The following is a 14,710-nucleotide window of genomic DNA, read 5'->3' on the forward strand; positions in this document are numbered from 1 at the left end:
TCCAATTGTTGCTGAATAGCAGTCATAAATGCTTGTTGTTGCTGAAGCATTTGTTGCTGAAAAGCCTGTTGTGACTGCTGAATTATGGTAGCAACATCTCCCGGAGTAATAACCGGTGGAGGGTCCGGGAGTGTAGTCATAGGTGGGTCCCCATGTGCCCCACCCTGACCAAGGGTCTCTGGAGGTGGTGGAAGGGAGGTTTTCCCCACAGAGCGGGACCTCCTGGGATTCGGTGGTCGATCGACCGGATGAGGACCACGCGAGGTACCTCGGGCATTGCTACCGGATCTAGTACGTACCATCGTATCCCTGTACCTGGAACATATCACGCACCACATTTGTTAAACACCATAGAGTTGATTTCATCACACAATTATATGCTATTACACAGGGTACTGCAGTGCATGATAGTCTGCAACTAACCGCAACTTAATTCCAAGATACAGGGCCAGTGCTCCAACAAGTATGTCAATGGTCCCACTTGACCATAACATAATATCATAGGAATAATAATAATAATAATAATAATCAATATAATTATATTAATAATATTAAAAAAATTTCCATTTTTCCCAAGTTTCCTCAACCGGTGGGTAGCACCGGCGGGCAGGGTGGCCCACCGGTCCCAATCCTCAACCGGCGGGTGACACCGGCGGGCAAGGTGGCCCTCCAGTCGGCCCGCCGGTCCTGGCCGAGTGAAAAACCGTGAACAGGGCATTAAACCCTGTTCAATCCTATTTCCTTCCATTCTCCTCTCTCTCTCTCTCTCTATCTCTTCCAGGTGATTTTTGGAGACCATTTCGACGCTTCCACTCGCGATTCCACTCATCAACCCGGCGATTTGTGAGAAGATTCAACTCTCCCACTTCCAAGTTTTTTTTTCCCATTTTCTCAGAATTTTTACTTAGGGGGTAGAATCCATGTGTAGACTTTAATCTAGGTTCTTTTTCCATATTTCTTTCCATAGAATAGTGTTGCCATGTGATTGTGATGTTTCTCTTGTGGTTATTTCTAGTTTGTTAGGATTTATCTCTCCATTTTGAGAAAAACCCAATCATGCCCTAGTTTTTCTCAAATTTGGGGATTTCTTCATTTCTTGCTCCTTTCCTCCAATTAATGATTCCATTGTGATGCATTATGCTTGATTTGTGTTTAACATGCTATAGAATTCATGGAATGTCCCTTATGCGTGGAATCCCCTTGTCTTCCCATGAAAATCCCTCTTTTGTGTTGGGTTTCTTTGATTTTTTTTTACATTCTTGGTATTTGTGGACCTCAATAGCCTATTGGCGTATTTTTTGCATGTTCATGATCTCAATACCATGGCATTTCCGTCTTAGACTTGGAGCTTCAAGCTTTACTCCATTGTGAATGAACTTGCGCATTAAAATTTGAATCCTCTTTATCATTCTTTACTTGCCATGTTATATAGGCCCCTTTTTCTGTCATATTGCTGTCTTTCCATGATTCTACTTTGTCACTTACCGTGCATCTCTTCCATAGACTCCCTATCATTCCTAGCTTGTCGCATTTTCTGTTTTGCGAGAAATTTGGGTTTTGGGGCTTCCTCTTACTGCTCACCCATCTTTCTGTTCGTCTTGTTATTCCCTTTTTCTTTACTCACCCTGCTTTTCTCTTTTCTTGCCAGGATGTCATCTCGCAAAGGCAAGGAGCCCACATCCTCTGGCACTCGACGTAAGACCACCGCTTCTAAGCGGAAGAGTGCGGGGACTAGCTCTCCAGCCCCCTGCACAGGGAGACCCGGACATGCCCGATTTGACCCTTCAGACTACGATGAGGAGCTCTTCCACAGTGCAGAGGCAGCAGCCAATTGGCCGGCCTTCTTGAAGAGGTCGGTAATGATGGAGAAGACCATGGTAGTCGACGACTTCCACAAGGCTCGGCTTCAGGAGAGGTTCACCGCACTGGGCTGGGAGTCTATCCTCCACGTAGACCATCCGTGCTACGAGCAGCTAGTTCGTAGGTTCTACTGCAACTTGGAGGTTTCCTATCAGTACAGGGAGTACACTATAGTCAGCTTGGTGAAGGGGGTGGACATCCAGCTGACCGTGGACACCTTGGCCAGCATCTTGGGCATCTTAGCAGCCGGGCACCGTTACTATAGTCCTCCCAGGAGTAAGCCCCTGGGTCCGTTTATGAGTCTGGAGACGCCGGACTACATCTATGAGACTATCTGTGGCAGCAGTGCCCGTCCGGAGTCCGAGACATCCTTCTACCCGGAGGTTCGCGTGTTTGCCTGTTTGGTCCAGTTCAACTTGCTCCCCAGAGGAGATCATCGGAACCAGGTGGGCTTCATAGCGGCCTTCATAGAGGGAGGTGCCGAGCACTTGTGCTTGCCATACATCATCCTCAAGACGATGGAGCACCATACTTCCCACCCCGAGGATGGAGGTTTTCCATATGGCAGGATCCTCACTAGGATCTTCAAGTTCTTCGGGGTGGACCTAAGTGGCGAGGAGGGGAAGACACCGACGGATAAGTTCGACAGAGGTAACCTCTTGAGGATGGGTCTCCACACCCTTATGGATACACCTCCGAGAGCAGGAGCTCAGAGAGGTAGGGATAGGAGGGATGCCCCTATGGAGGATGTTCTCATGGAGGAGAAGTCCAGTGAGGAGGATGAGGACTATGTTCCTCAGGATGAGGAGGATGATTGGGTGGATGAGGACATCCCTGAGGAGGTGCCTCAGGAGTCGAGAGGTACCGATCCTGGCTTCTCCAGAGCTGCAGCCTCACAGCATAGAGCCCCACCACCTGAGAGTGGTGTATACGACTTTGAGGGCATGATGTCCACCATATGGGCCTTGAAGGATGGCTAAGATCAGCTACTGAGAAGGCTGGACGAGAGTGCTTCCAGGGAGGAACGCATCCTGGAGAGGCAGGCTACTTTGGAGGATTATTTCCTCAAACTGAGCCAGGACTTAGACACCACGGCCAATGCCATCTCAGCAGATGTTAGCCGACTACGGAGGGAGGTACGGCTGGTGAACGCGAGGTTTGACTACTACGACCATCGCCTCGACGTCAACTCTAGACCTCCGACGAACGTAGTAATCATAGATGACGACGATGATGATCAGTGAGGGCTTAGTTTGCCCACACCAGCTTCTTATCTGTTTCCTGTTATTGGATCTTGTTGTATATTTCATTTCTTTTCTCATTCCTTGTACTTGCACTGTAACTGGAACTATTTGTGGGATAATGTGTTTTGATAGTGGTTTGTGATGAATTTATATGTTGAATGCTTGTGTAGTTTAGTTGTGGTATCTATTGTTACTTTTTTTATCATTGTTATATTATATATCTGTTGTTTATCAGGTGTTTGCGTGTAAATTTTTTTTTTTTTTGGAAATCCCATTTTACGCCGTTATGCTGCCGAAATTTCGTCAAACTAGTACTCGATAGGTTATAACACCAATTAATTAACCTTTTTATTCTCTCTCACGCATCCCATAAATGCAATATCTAAATGCAACCATTTTTATTCTTTTCTTTCTTTGGATTTTAACACCTTAAGGTTTTTACATTAACCCAATCCCATTTCCTATTACAGATTCTACGAGATTCTAATGGTATGCTGTGAGTGAAGCAAAGCATCACACTCTGATACCACCATTGTCACACCCCGTTCACACAGAACCGGGCCAGTGACCGGGTTAACACCGGTTAACCCAAACCTGCGAGGATCATCTGATACTGTATTCCACCACAGCATACACACAACTAATAAAAGCTTATCAGATCAGCGGAAGACTTGGTTTACCTGTGAATATTCCCCTAATACTTGATACCCGAATTGTGATACAATAGTTATATACATGTGGGCCGAAGGCATGATAATTACACAATAAAAGTATAATTCACATATCAAGTACAAAAAGGAAACCATCAAAAATCAGAGTACATAGCTCGGCTCGGTATCAAGCCTAGAGCTCAGCACAGAATCAAAGGATGAGCCCAGCTCAGCATCACATGGTAGAGCTCAGCTCGGCCTCAAAAATGGAGCTCAGCTCGGCATCAGAACTGCAGTCCCGCAGCACAACTCACGCACGAGCAATCAGTGTCGTGCCCTAACTCCTCAGGGGCCCACCAGTCCTCTTCAAGGAACTCAACCATGGGACCCGACCCGTGCCCTTCAGATGGATGACCTACAAAATCATCTAAAAAGAGGTGCACACGTGGGATGAGCTCACTAGCTCAGTAAGTGGAAAGATGGACCACACAACAGTCCACACAACAAAACACAATCATATGCACTACATGTTATGCAATACATTTTAAATCACATCCACCTAAGCAACATTACTAAGTCTTTGGTTTAGTGCTACTACAGCCACAGTGCAAGTATACTCTGGGTACGAGCCACAAACTCCATCCCGTGATACACCCATAGGGCTGTCGGAGAAGGCCCACCGTGAGTACTCAGAAAAGTAAAAATAATGCCGACCACCGGATCTCAACAGAAAAGTATATGACTAAAATTAAAGGTGCTGACTCCAGCAATTTAAAAGCAGTACGATTGGCCCTCTTGAATATACCACCGCGGTTGCCGACTGTCCTATTGACCAGTCGGGCGTAATGTCTAACTGCCACAGTGACCCGACAACCGCGACCACTGCTTCCCCCCAAATGGTTATCCAACACCTTAATCCCTGTTGGGAAGGATCGTAGCACGGGAAGGTGAAAATCCTAAACCACATGCTCCTATATGACAATAGTACGATTGCATAGTGCCATCGCGTCCCATACCGCGGGCCACCAATGCACTCGTATCCAAGCCGACTACGGCATCTAGTCTATTAATGCATCATGCACAATGATGTTAACATTCATCACGGAAACATATTATCACTTGGAATTTAGAAAATAAACACAACACCCATGCATAACCATGCGAGGATGACTAATCTACATAGCATTTTCATGATGGCATGACTAGACTAGATACAATTAAATGAATGCCAAACAACGCCTTGAAACAAGGCCAAACGTCCTCTCCCCACTTACCTGTAATGTACAAGGATTCCCGCTCGGTATGGGTGAGATCCAGTGCGAGAAGCGTAGGATTTGGTGAACCTAACATGAGTGAGCGGGGTTAGTATTTCACCATCTTAGGATCAAAATTAACGAGATACGATGACAAAATCATGTTTAGAATGTTAAAAGAAGTTCGCACGTCCGATATGGGTCCAATCGGACGTAAGAATCACATTTGGAGCCTCTCAGGTGGGTCAGACAGCCCACCTGTCTGGCCTGTCGGTCTGGCCCGTCGATTGGGCCAGAGGGTCTACTAAGACCGGCGGGCAGGGTGGCCCGCCGGTTGTGCCCGAGGGCCCTGCCCTCTCAGGCGGGTGCCCACAGGCGGGCCAGATGGCCCACCGGTCTTGGCGAAAAACCTACTGTTTCTTCCCAACTTCTTCCATTCTTTGGGGATTCAAATGGGGCTTTCCCAAACCCATTCTTCACACCTTCAAGGTCTTATAGGATGGTTCTAACCTAGATCTAGGTTAGATTTAAGGAATGGGAAGCCATCTTACCTTCTTTGCTCAAGAACACCTTCAAACCCCAAAAATCACTTCAAATCCACAATGCTTCTCCAACCTTGTAAATACTTCTTTAAATCCTTCAAGATCAACACATAAATCATCTATTAAACCTTAGATTCATCATTTGAAAGTGGATTTACAAGATCTCAAGAAACCCTACCCAAATCAAGGGTTTTACTTGGGTATGGTGAAGGTTTAAGGAACCCAAACTTTGCTTACCTCCAAATGTAGATCTAGTGTTGATGATCACTCTTCCGACGCCGGAATGGGGAGATCAAGCCTCGACGCCGCTGAAATCCTTCCCTTCTTCCTCTTCCTTCTCTTCTCTTCTTCCTTCCTTTCTTTTCTCTCTCCTCTTTACTCTTCTCACCAACGTACGAGTGTCATAAATGAAAAAGAAAAGAAAATCATAAATGCTATTTATATATACTTCTTAAACAACTAAGTAATTCACATGGGTGGGTCACTCAGGTGGGTGGATGCGCCCACCTGTCCACCCACCTGAGGGCCAAAACTTGGGATTTTGATAGAATTCGGCCCTCGGTGCGAATCTCACTCTTGGCATACGATGTAATATACGTATGCACCTTAATATATGGCTACATACCTGCTTTATCCGTACATGTCCTTATGATGAGTGCATGTACACGGCTTTGGTATTCCCATCTCTACTGGCACTGGCTCGGACTTGTCGGGCCAGCCGGTGTTTAAGGTCACCCTTACCATCATAGTCCATAAGGAACCCACTCTAATTCTCTCCGATTCGGGTCTTGCATGGTTAAACCGGGTCAACCGTGTAATCAGATCGGATTTAAGAAGTAGGGTATTACAGTTATCATATCCGCGCTCTAAATGAAGAAGTTATAGAATAAAGGATGTCAAGGCTACTTAGCATCTGTGATGGATACTGAGATAGAGATTAGGCCATTGACAGAGCTAGATGTGGTAAGGGAATTTCTCGATGTATTTCTGGATGACTTGAAAGTTTGCCTCGGGACCAAGAAACAGAGTTTGCTATAGATCTACTCCTTGGCTCGGCACCAGTCTCATAGGCCCCTTACCGCATGGCCCCCACAGAGTTGAAGGAATTGCAAGTGCAACTTTAGGATCTTTGGAAGAATGAATTCATTAGACCTAGTATGTCTCCATGGGGAGCATTGGTATTGTTCGTCAAAAAGGACAGAAGTATGAGGTTGTGCATTAATTACCGGGAGCTTAATAAGCTAACCATCAAGAACCGGTATCCTTTGCCAAGGATAAATGATTTATTTGATCAGTTGTAGGGTGCCAAGGTATCCTCCAAGATCAACCTTAGATCAGGTTACCACCAGCTCAGGATCAAAGATAGTGATGTTAGCAAGATAGCCTTTAAATCAAAGTATGGGTATTATGAGTTCTTGGTGATGTCATTTGGGTTAACCAATGCACTGGCTACATTTATGGACTTAATAAACTGGGTATTCTAGGATGTCTTGGAAAAATTTGTGATCATGTTCATTGATGACATTTTGGTCTACTCCAAGAGTGCAGAGGAACATGTTGTTCACCTGAGGTTAGTATTACAACGCCTGAGAGAGAAGCAACTCTATGCAAAATTCAGCAAGTGCGAGTTTTGGTTGTCATAGGTGGCATTCCTAGGCCATATTGTTTCAGACAAGGGTATAGAGGTTGATCCAGGCAAGGTGAAGGCAGTTTTAGAGTGGGAGACTCCCAAGAGTGTAGCAGATATATGTAGTTTTCTAGGATTGGCCAGATACTACAGGAGGTTTATTGAGAACTTCTCATCCTGATGACCCGACTCACATGAAAGGGTGTGAAATTTGAGTGGTCTAATGCTTATGAAAAGAGCTTTAAGGAACTAAGGCAAAGGTTGCTATCAGCTCCAATTTTGACTATTCAAACAGGTACAGGTGGTATGGTTGTGTATAGTGATGCCTCCAAGCGGGGATTGGGTTGTGTATTGATACAACATGGGAAAGTCTTGCTTATGCATCTCTCTAGTTGAAATATTATGAGATGAACAACCCCACCCATGATTTGGAGTTGGCAGTAATGATTTTTGGACTGAAAATCTGGAGACACTACCTGTATGGTGAGAAGAGTGAGATCTTCAGTGACCACAAGAGCCTCAAGTACTTCTTCACCCAAAAAGAGCTTAACATGAGACAGAGGCATTGGTTGGAATTGATGGAAGACTATGATTGCACTATCCACTATCACCCAGGAAAGGCCAATGTGGTAGTTGATGCACTAAGTCAAAAATCCTAGTCATTGACTCTTGCATCACTGACCACCAATGAGCATCTCATAAAGGAGGCCAGGAATCTAGACTTGGATCTATTAGTAGAAGGTGTCACCTTGTCACTATAGCCATTAGTGGTACAACCTAGTCTGGTGGATAGGATCACTGCAGCTCAGGGTAATGATGCAGAGTTGCAGAAGCTGATAGCAGAATGCCAGGAAGGAACCCAAAGGGACCTGGATTTCTCTATAATTGAAAGTGGGATTCTCAAGTTTAAATGGAGGTTGTGTGTGCCTAATGATGATGATTTGAGAGATACAGTTTTGAGGGAGGCACACAGCTCCCCATACTCCATTCACCTCGACAGCACTAAAATGTATAAGGACCTCAAAGGCTCCTACTAGTGGAAAGGAATGAAAAATGATGTGACCACCACGCATATGTCTAGATGCCTCACATGCCAGCAAGTCAAGGCTGAGAGACAAATGCCTCATAGGTTATTACAGTCCCTACCAATTTCAGAATGGAAATGGGAGAATATTACCATGACTTTGTCACAGGCCTACCCCACACACAGAAGGGCATGGATGCCATTGGGTTAGTTGTGGACCGCTTGACCAAGGCAACTCACTTTATCCCAATCAAGATCACATTTTCTATAGACAAGTTGGCCAAGTTGTATGTTGAAAACATCATCAGATTGCATGGTGTACCAGTTAGTATCATCTCTGATAGAGATCCCAAGTTCACTTCTAAATTCTGGACATGTGTGTAAAAAGTTATGGGCACACAGTTGAATTTCAGTACAGCCTTTCACCTTCAGACCGATGGTCAGTCGGAGAGGACTATCCAGACATTAGAGGACCTAATTCAAGCACTTGCCTTGGATATAAGCTATAGTTGGGATGAGCACATTTCCATTATTGAGCTCTCCTACAACAACAGCTATCAGGCCACCATCGAAATGTCCCCATTCGAAGCACAGTATGGCAGGAAGTGCCAGACTCTACTCTATTGGGATGAGGTTGGTGAATGACATATTTTGGGTCCAGACTTGATACAGGCTACTAGTGACAAGGTGAATGTGATCAGAGAGAGGATCAAGGTAGCTCAGTCTAGGCAGAAGAGCTATACAGATGTTAGAAAGAAGCATCTGGAGTTTGGAGTCAGAGATAAGGTGTTCTTGCGGATCTCCCCAGTTAAAGGGGTAATGTGGTTCGACAAGAAAGGAAGCTTAGTCCGAGGTTTATGGGACCTTACAATATATTAGAAAGGATCGAACTAGTAGCTTACCGGATAGCTCTACCACCAGAGTTGGAGGGTACACATGATGTCTTCCATGTATCCATGTTGAAGAAGTACATCCCACTCACATCTTGACTTACATATCCTGTGAGTTAGACGAGGATTTTGCATATGTGGAGTATCCAGAGAAGATTGTTGACCGAAAAGAGCAGGTTCTCTGCAATCGCACTGTTTCCTTCGTCAAGGTGAAATGGATGAACCACCCAGAACAGGAAGCATCTTGGGAGCAAGAAGATGAGATGATGAAACAGTATCCTAGATTGTTTGATTTGCCAAGTATGTTCAATTTCGATGACAAAATTCTTGTAAGGTAGGGGGAATGTTACACCTGTGCCCTAACTTGGTCTAATTTGAACTGTTATGATAGGTCTTGGACCAGAGATTGGAAGCACGACTAGGTTTTGACTCGCGGCCACTCATTGACAAAAGGGGAGAGATGACCCCAAGTGTTCGTGCATCGTGTGCCAGTCTAACTAGAGGGGATTCGTACCTTCTGGCCCCAGACAGTAAGTGACCCAATTCCTCACATATGAATCCTGGCACATACCGAATTTGTCGAAAGACCATAAACACGGCCGAGGGTAACTACCCATGCGAGACCACTTGGAGGGCAGCAAGGAGTCATGACCACCGGAAATAAGCCATCAGAAACAGCTTGGGCCTGAATCCGGTGACTATTTTCAGTGAGCCAAACAGGCTACTGTCAAGGTGCCGATGCCTGTGGGTCCCGCCACTCGCATCGTAGACAGTCTCGGTTAATCCCAAATCATCCTTCACACTTTCCTCTTGACATAAGCATTTCATGAACCCAAGCAGTAGGGTTCTCGAGCTCCGAAAGGTGTATTAACCCGATCGGTCCGAATAGGGTCAAACCAAATGGACCCTAAAGTCTAACTTAACACATAAGAAGGAAATGAGGATTTCATTTCCTCATTTTCTTTGTGTCCAACGTAGGAGAGGAGATAAAGAGGAGAGGAAGGAAGAAGAAGGAGGAGGTCTTACATTGGTGCCAGCTGCCGCCTAGTTACCGATATCATTACCGGAGGTAAGTATACGCACTTCCACCATTCTCTCTCTTTATTTCGACCTAGCCTAAGCCAGGTTTGGATTTAATCCTAGTGCACGAACCATGTTGAGCTCAGGAAATGCGTGTTCCACCTCCCCGGTGTTGTTACTGAGCTCGAACCAAGCCCAGTGAGCTCCAACAATAATTATTGCCAAATGACCAACTAGGGTTTTGATCGTTCAATCGACGTATTTCCCAAATGGCTCAGTGGAATCAGGATTTTATTGGCATGGAATGATGCTAGGAACATTCCCTACAAACTCCATGGAACAAATCCAGGCGGTCGGGCCCAAGCCGAAAAGCCCCAATTCGAGTTGGGTAGTTCTGTACTGCCACCGAAAGCAAACCATCGAAAACACTGGACCTGCTTCCAGTGGGCTATTTTTGGTGAATCGTAAAGCTCTATGAGCTCTCTACCACCACCATCGGAAATAGTATTGATATTTCTGGTGGAAATACCCTGTTTTCGGTGACATTACTGTAACTTGGGGACTTTATCTGTACCCTTTGGGGTGACCCAAGTGGGCCCCTCCTGATCTTCACGACACATATTGATGTATGATTGCCCTTATGTCTAGGATAGTGATGCGCACGGTGGCCTTATTTGAACCCTACCACACACGGAGATAAACCAGGTGAGGGATGGTTGCTTTAATATTGGATTGTTTTATCTTTGTAGAACTGCTCACATGTGTAAGTTTGTACATGATTATCTTAACTGCTCAAGTATGATGATGACATGTCATACATTATATTTTTACAATTACGATATGAGATGTTTATGTATATGTGTGGCAGGATCCGATGTGGCTAAGGTGGTACCGGTACCGTGATCATTGTGTGTTTGGTTGAATGTATGAGACGGAATCTGGCATAGCCGAGGTGGTACCGGTGCCCTGATTATCATATGTTTGTTGCATTCATGTATTGATTATGTGCATTAGAGTTAGTTGTAGTCGTGGACTACACTTTGTGTCTGATGTGTTACCGGTATCGTGTGCTCCGGGACTACATTCCGAAATGGATATGCTTTGTGGCGATGATTGGTGTCGGTGTTACGTAGTCCATACTCAACTGTTATATGCATGCTAGATTAGGTAAATGGTCTTGGATTTCACTTTGTAGCCAATGTGTTACCGGTATCATGTAATTCATACTAATTGTATCATTATGAAGGCATGTAGCTCATATGTGGTTAGGTATCACTCCCAATGCTACGAACCCTTGCCAATAGGGGTAAAGGTGTTGGATAGCCCATTATGGTATGTTTGATATGCCTTTTCAGAATGCCACACCCGCGATACGATGTGATTGTTACCGGAGGCAGGAATTTGTTAGGCGTGGCCGATGATTGGCACCGGTGCCATGACAACCAGGAGGGGATTATCAGGGGTTTGCTGGGTGACCCATGGACGCATATGGGGCTGACTGGCTTCTATTCACGGTTAGGATTTGTATCCCTGCGTTGTCAATGGCGGTTTCGAGATGAGGGATACAGCCTAATGTGTCATAATAGCATTTACCAGACTCAATTGTATTGTTAGGTGGATAATAAAATAAATGAATTACATCACGAGCATCATGGACTATGTGTTTAATTTCTATTATCACACATCATAAATTATTATTGCGATTGTTTTGCTGGGATGTGCTTGAACCCTACCCCTCACTGAGCGAGTTGGAAAGCTCACCCACGTATACACCCCTTTTTAGATGATGATGTAGGTATTGTGGTGTCGATGGTGTGTGACCCAGTATCCTTTGGTTCAGAGTACGGTGTGAGACTGGTAGATGCCAGAAGCGGAGGAGCACGATCAGGATTGCGCTTGTGACCACTTCGCACCATAAGATTGTACCTTATGCTTTGATACTTTTGGTACAAACTGTGGATTTTTGTTATAAGTTATGGATGAATGTAATAGAATAACTCAATTATTAATATTATGTTATCATTAGACATTTTCCCATTTTATTTTTGATTCCGTTTTTATACTCTGATTCCACTGCTTTTGGTTGGTTTGTGATGTGAGATTGTAAAATGTTAAAGTACTGCTATCAGCGATCCTAGTAGGTTTGTAAGATAGGTACGTGTTTTACTCACATCACCGGTATTCCTAATGATAAATTGGGTCTACTGGAAGTGTGGTTTGACAATATGGAATCAGAGCATGAACTCTGCCTTAACTCACAATCTCAACCCAACTATGACTTGGGGAAATTAGGATTTAAATAAAAATCTTAAAGACAACAATAATAGAATTGCACAAACCAGGAATCTGGAATTTCCTAGAGCATATGAACATCCTTCTCATGGGGATTTGGTTGCTTACCCAACCTAAAGACATTAAAATCCACAGAAGTGTTGCCAAAAGAAAGTTTCATGGTACCGTTCCAACAGTTAATTATGGCATTGCCGGTTACAAGGAACGGTCTACCAAGAATAATTGGGATATGGTCCTAAATGTTGGCAACTGGTTGGGTGTTTAAAACAATAAAATCAACAGGAAATAAAAATTCCCCTACTTTAAATAAGACATTCTCAATCATGCCTTTGGGAATCTTAACAGACCTATCTGCCAACTGAAGAGTAGTTCCAGTGGCTTTCAATTCTCCCAATCTTAGTTGCTTATACACATGGTAAGGTAAAAAATTCACACTTGCATCAAGGTAAAGTAAGGCATGCTCAATGTGGGTGTTGCCCTCCCTAGATCCTTACACTTGTCGGCTATAGACTGAGTAATTATGGAACTAATGTTACCTGCTAAGAACGCCTTTTTAGGCACACTAGTGATACGTTTGTGAGTACACAAATCTTTCAAGACCTTTGCATAGGTGGGGATCTGGGATATGGCCTCTAGAAGAGGGATGTTCACTTCTACCTTTTTGAAGACTTCTAAAATCTTGCCCATAAAAGTAGTCTTCTTTTTGTTTACGAAGCGATTAGGAAAGGAGACAAGAGGAACATAAGGACTCTTAGGGATTTTTCCTTTTTCAGAAGAATCATTTTTGGTTTCCTCAACCAAATCATCTTTAGTTGCTTTAGGTTCTTCAGAGGAACCTGGAACAAGAGGCACACTTATGTCCTCAATAGACGGAGAGTTAACAGGAGTAATAAATGGGGAAGATTTAGGAAAGCTCTGTTGGTACTCTCGGCCACTCCTAAGGGCATAAACAACATTACATTGGTTGGAGGGCCCTTGTTAGGTCTGACCTTGTACTACATTCAATGATGCATTAGGTGGTGCTTATGAACTGACAGGTTGATGCCTAGGGTTAGGCTTTAGTTGACTAGGCAACGTTCTTTTCTCCCTCTCACATAAAATTAAGATAACTTGGGTGAGTTCTCTCATAAGATTTTCATGGCTTGTCATAAGGAGGGTTATATTCTTCTCCAAATCACATCTTCTACTTGCCTCTCCAGTGTTGGTAAACCCAGGGGGTTACTGATAAGATGATTAGAGAGGGGGCCTTGGAAAACTAGCCTGAGGTCCTACATTTGGCCTAGGAAAAGTATTTGGGGCAAAAGGTTGATGTGCAAAGGGAGGCCTTTGGAGTCCACATTGACTTTGATTATGAAAATTGGGAGGCCCTTGTTGGTTGCTCTAGTTCCAAGAGAAATTTGGCTGATTTCTCTACCCTGGATTATAAGTGTTACTATGTGGATTATTCTAATATAAGGCATTAACACTTTCATTGGAAGTCTCAGAGGTGTTAGGGCATTCTTTTATGACATGTCCAGGGGACTGGCACTAAGCACACATCTTAACCAAATTGACTGATGATGGCTCTCAAGGAATAATAGCCTCAATCCTTTTGATAAGGCTATCGAAGTGGGATTCCTTGGCAACTAACCCATCCACAAAATATCCTTTCCCTCCCATGGTTCTTTCACTCGCTTGGGTTGATTCCCACTCACGGGTTTTGTCAGCTAAGTCAAGTAAGAATTCACTTACCTTTCCTTCATCTGTGAAGGATGTGAATCCTCCAAGGCACATAGACTCTATCATTTATTTAGTAGGACAATCAATACCCTCATAAATTATTTGACATAAATGCCATAAACCTAGGCCACAGTGAGGGCATTCTTAGAGTTGGTCCTTGAATCTCTCCATAAGTTTGGAACGGACTCACTAGGCTTTTGTCGAAACCGAAGGATATCACTTCTAAGCTTATTGGTCTTGTGAGTTGGGAAAAACTTCTTGAGGAAGACAACTGTAAGGTGTTCCCAGGTAGTGATGGAATTTTTGGCTAACCCATACAACCACTTCTTAGCTTGGTCTTTTAATGCAAAAGTGATGAACCTAAGCTTAACAGCATCATCAGAATGTTGTTGGATCTTAATTAGAATTCATACCTCTTCAAATTCCCTTAGAAATAGGTATGCATCCTCAGAGGTCAACCCATGGAAGTGGGGCAACTTAGTGATGTATTGAGATTTGAGCTCAAAATTATTGCACTAGGCTTATGGTAGAACTATACAGGAAGGTTAGGCTGTTCTAGTAGGGTAGAACCTTTCTTTTAGAGATTTAG

The 14,710-nt window shown here is 44.1% G+C and overlaps 1 non-coding gene across 1 annotated transcript; it reads left to right on the plus strand.

Moving 5' to 3' along the window:
• The first annotated feature begins 14,245 nt into the window (after window positions 1-14,245).
• LOC122070670 lies at window positions 14,246-14,351 on the plus strand. Its single transcript, XR_006137926.1, has one exon. It is a non-coding gene; the product is annotated as a small nucleolar RNA R71 (small nucleolar RNA).
• The last annotated feature ends 359 nt before the right edge of the window (window positions 14,352-14,710 follow it).

Source organism: Macadamia integrifolia, unplaced genomic scaffold (assembly GCF_013358625.1).
Source record: "Macadamia integrifolia cultivar HAES 741 unplaced genomic scaffold, SCU_Mint_v3 scaffold968, whole genome shotgun sequence".
Lineage (NCBI taxonomy): Eukaryota > Viridiplantae > Streptophyta > Magnoliopsida > Proteales > Proteaceae > Macadamia > Macadamia integrifolia.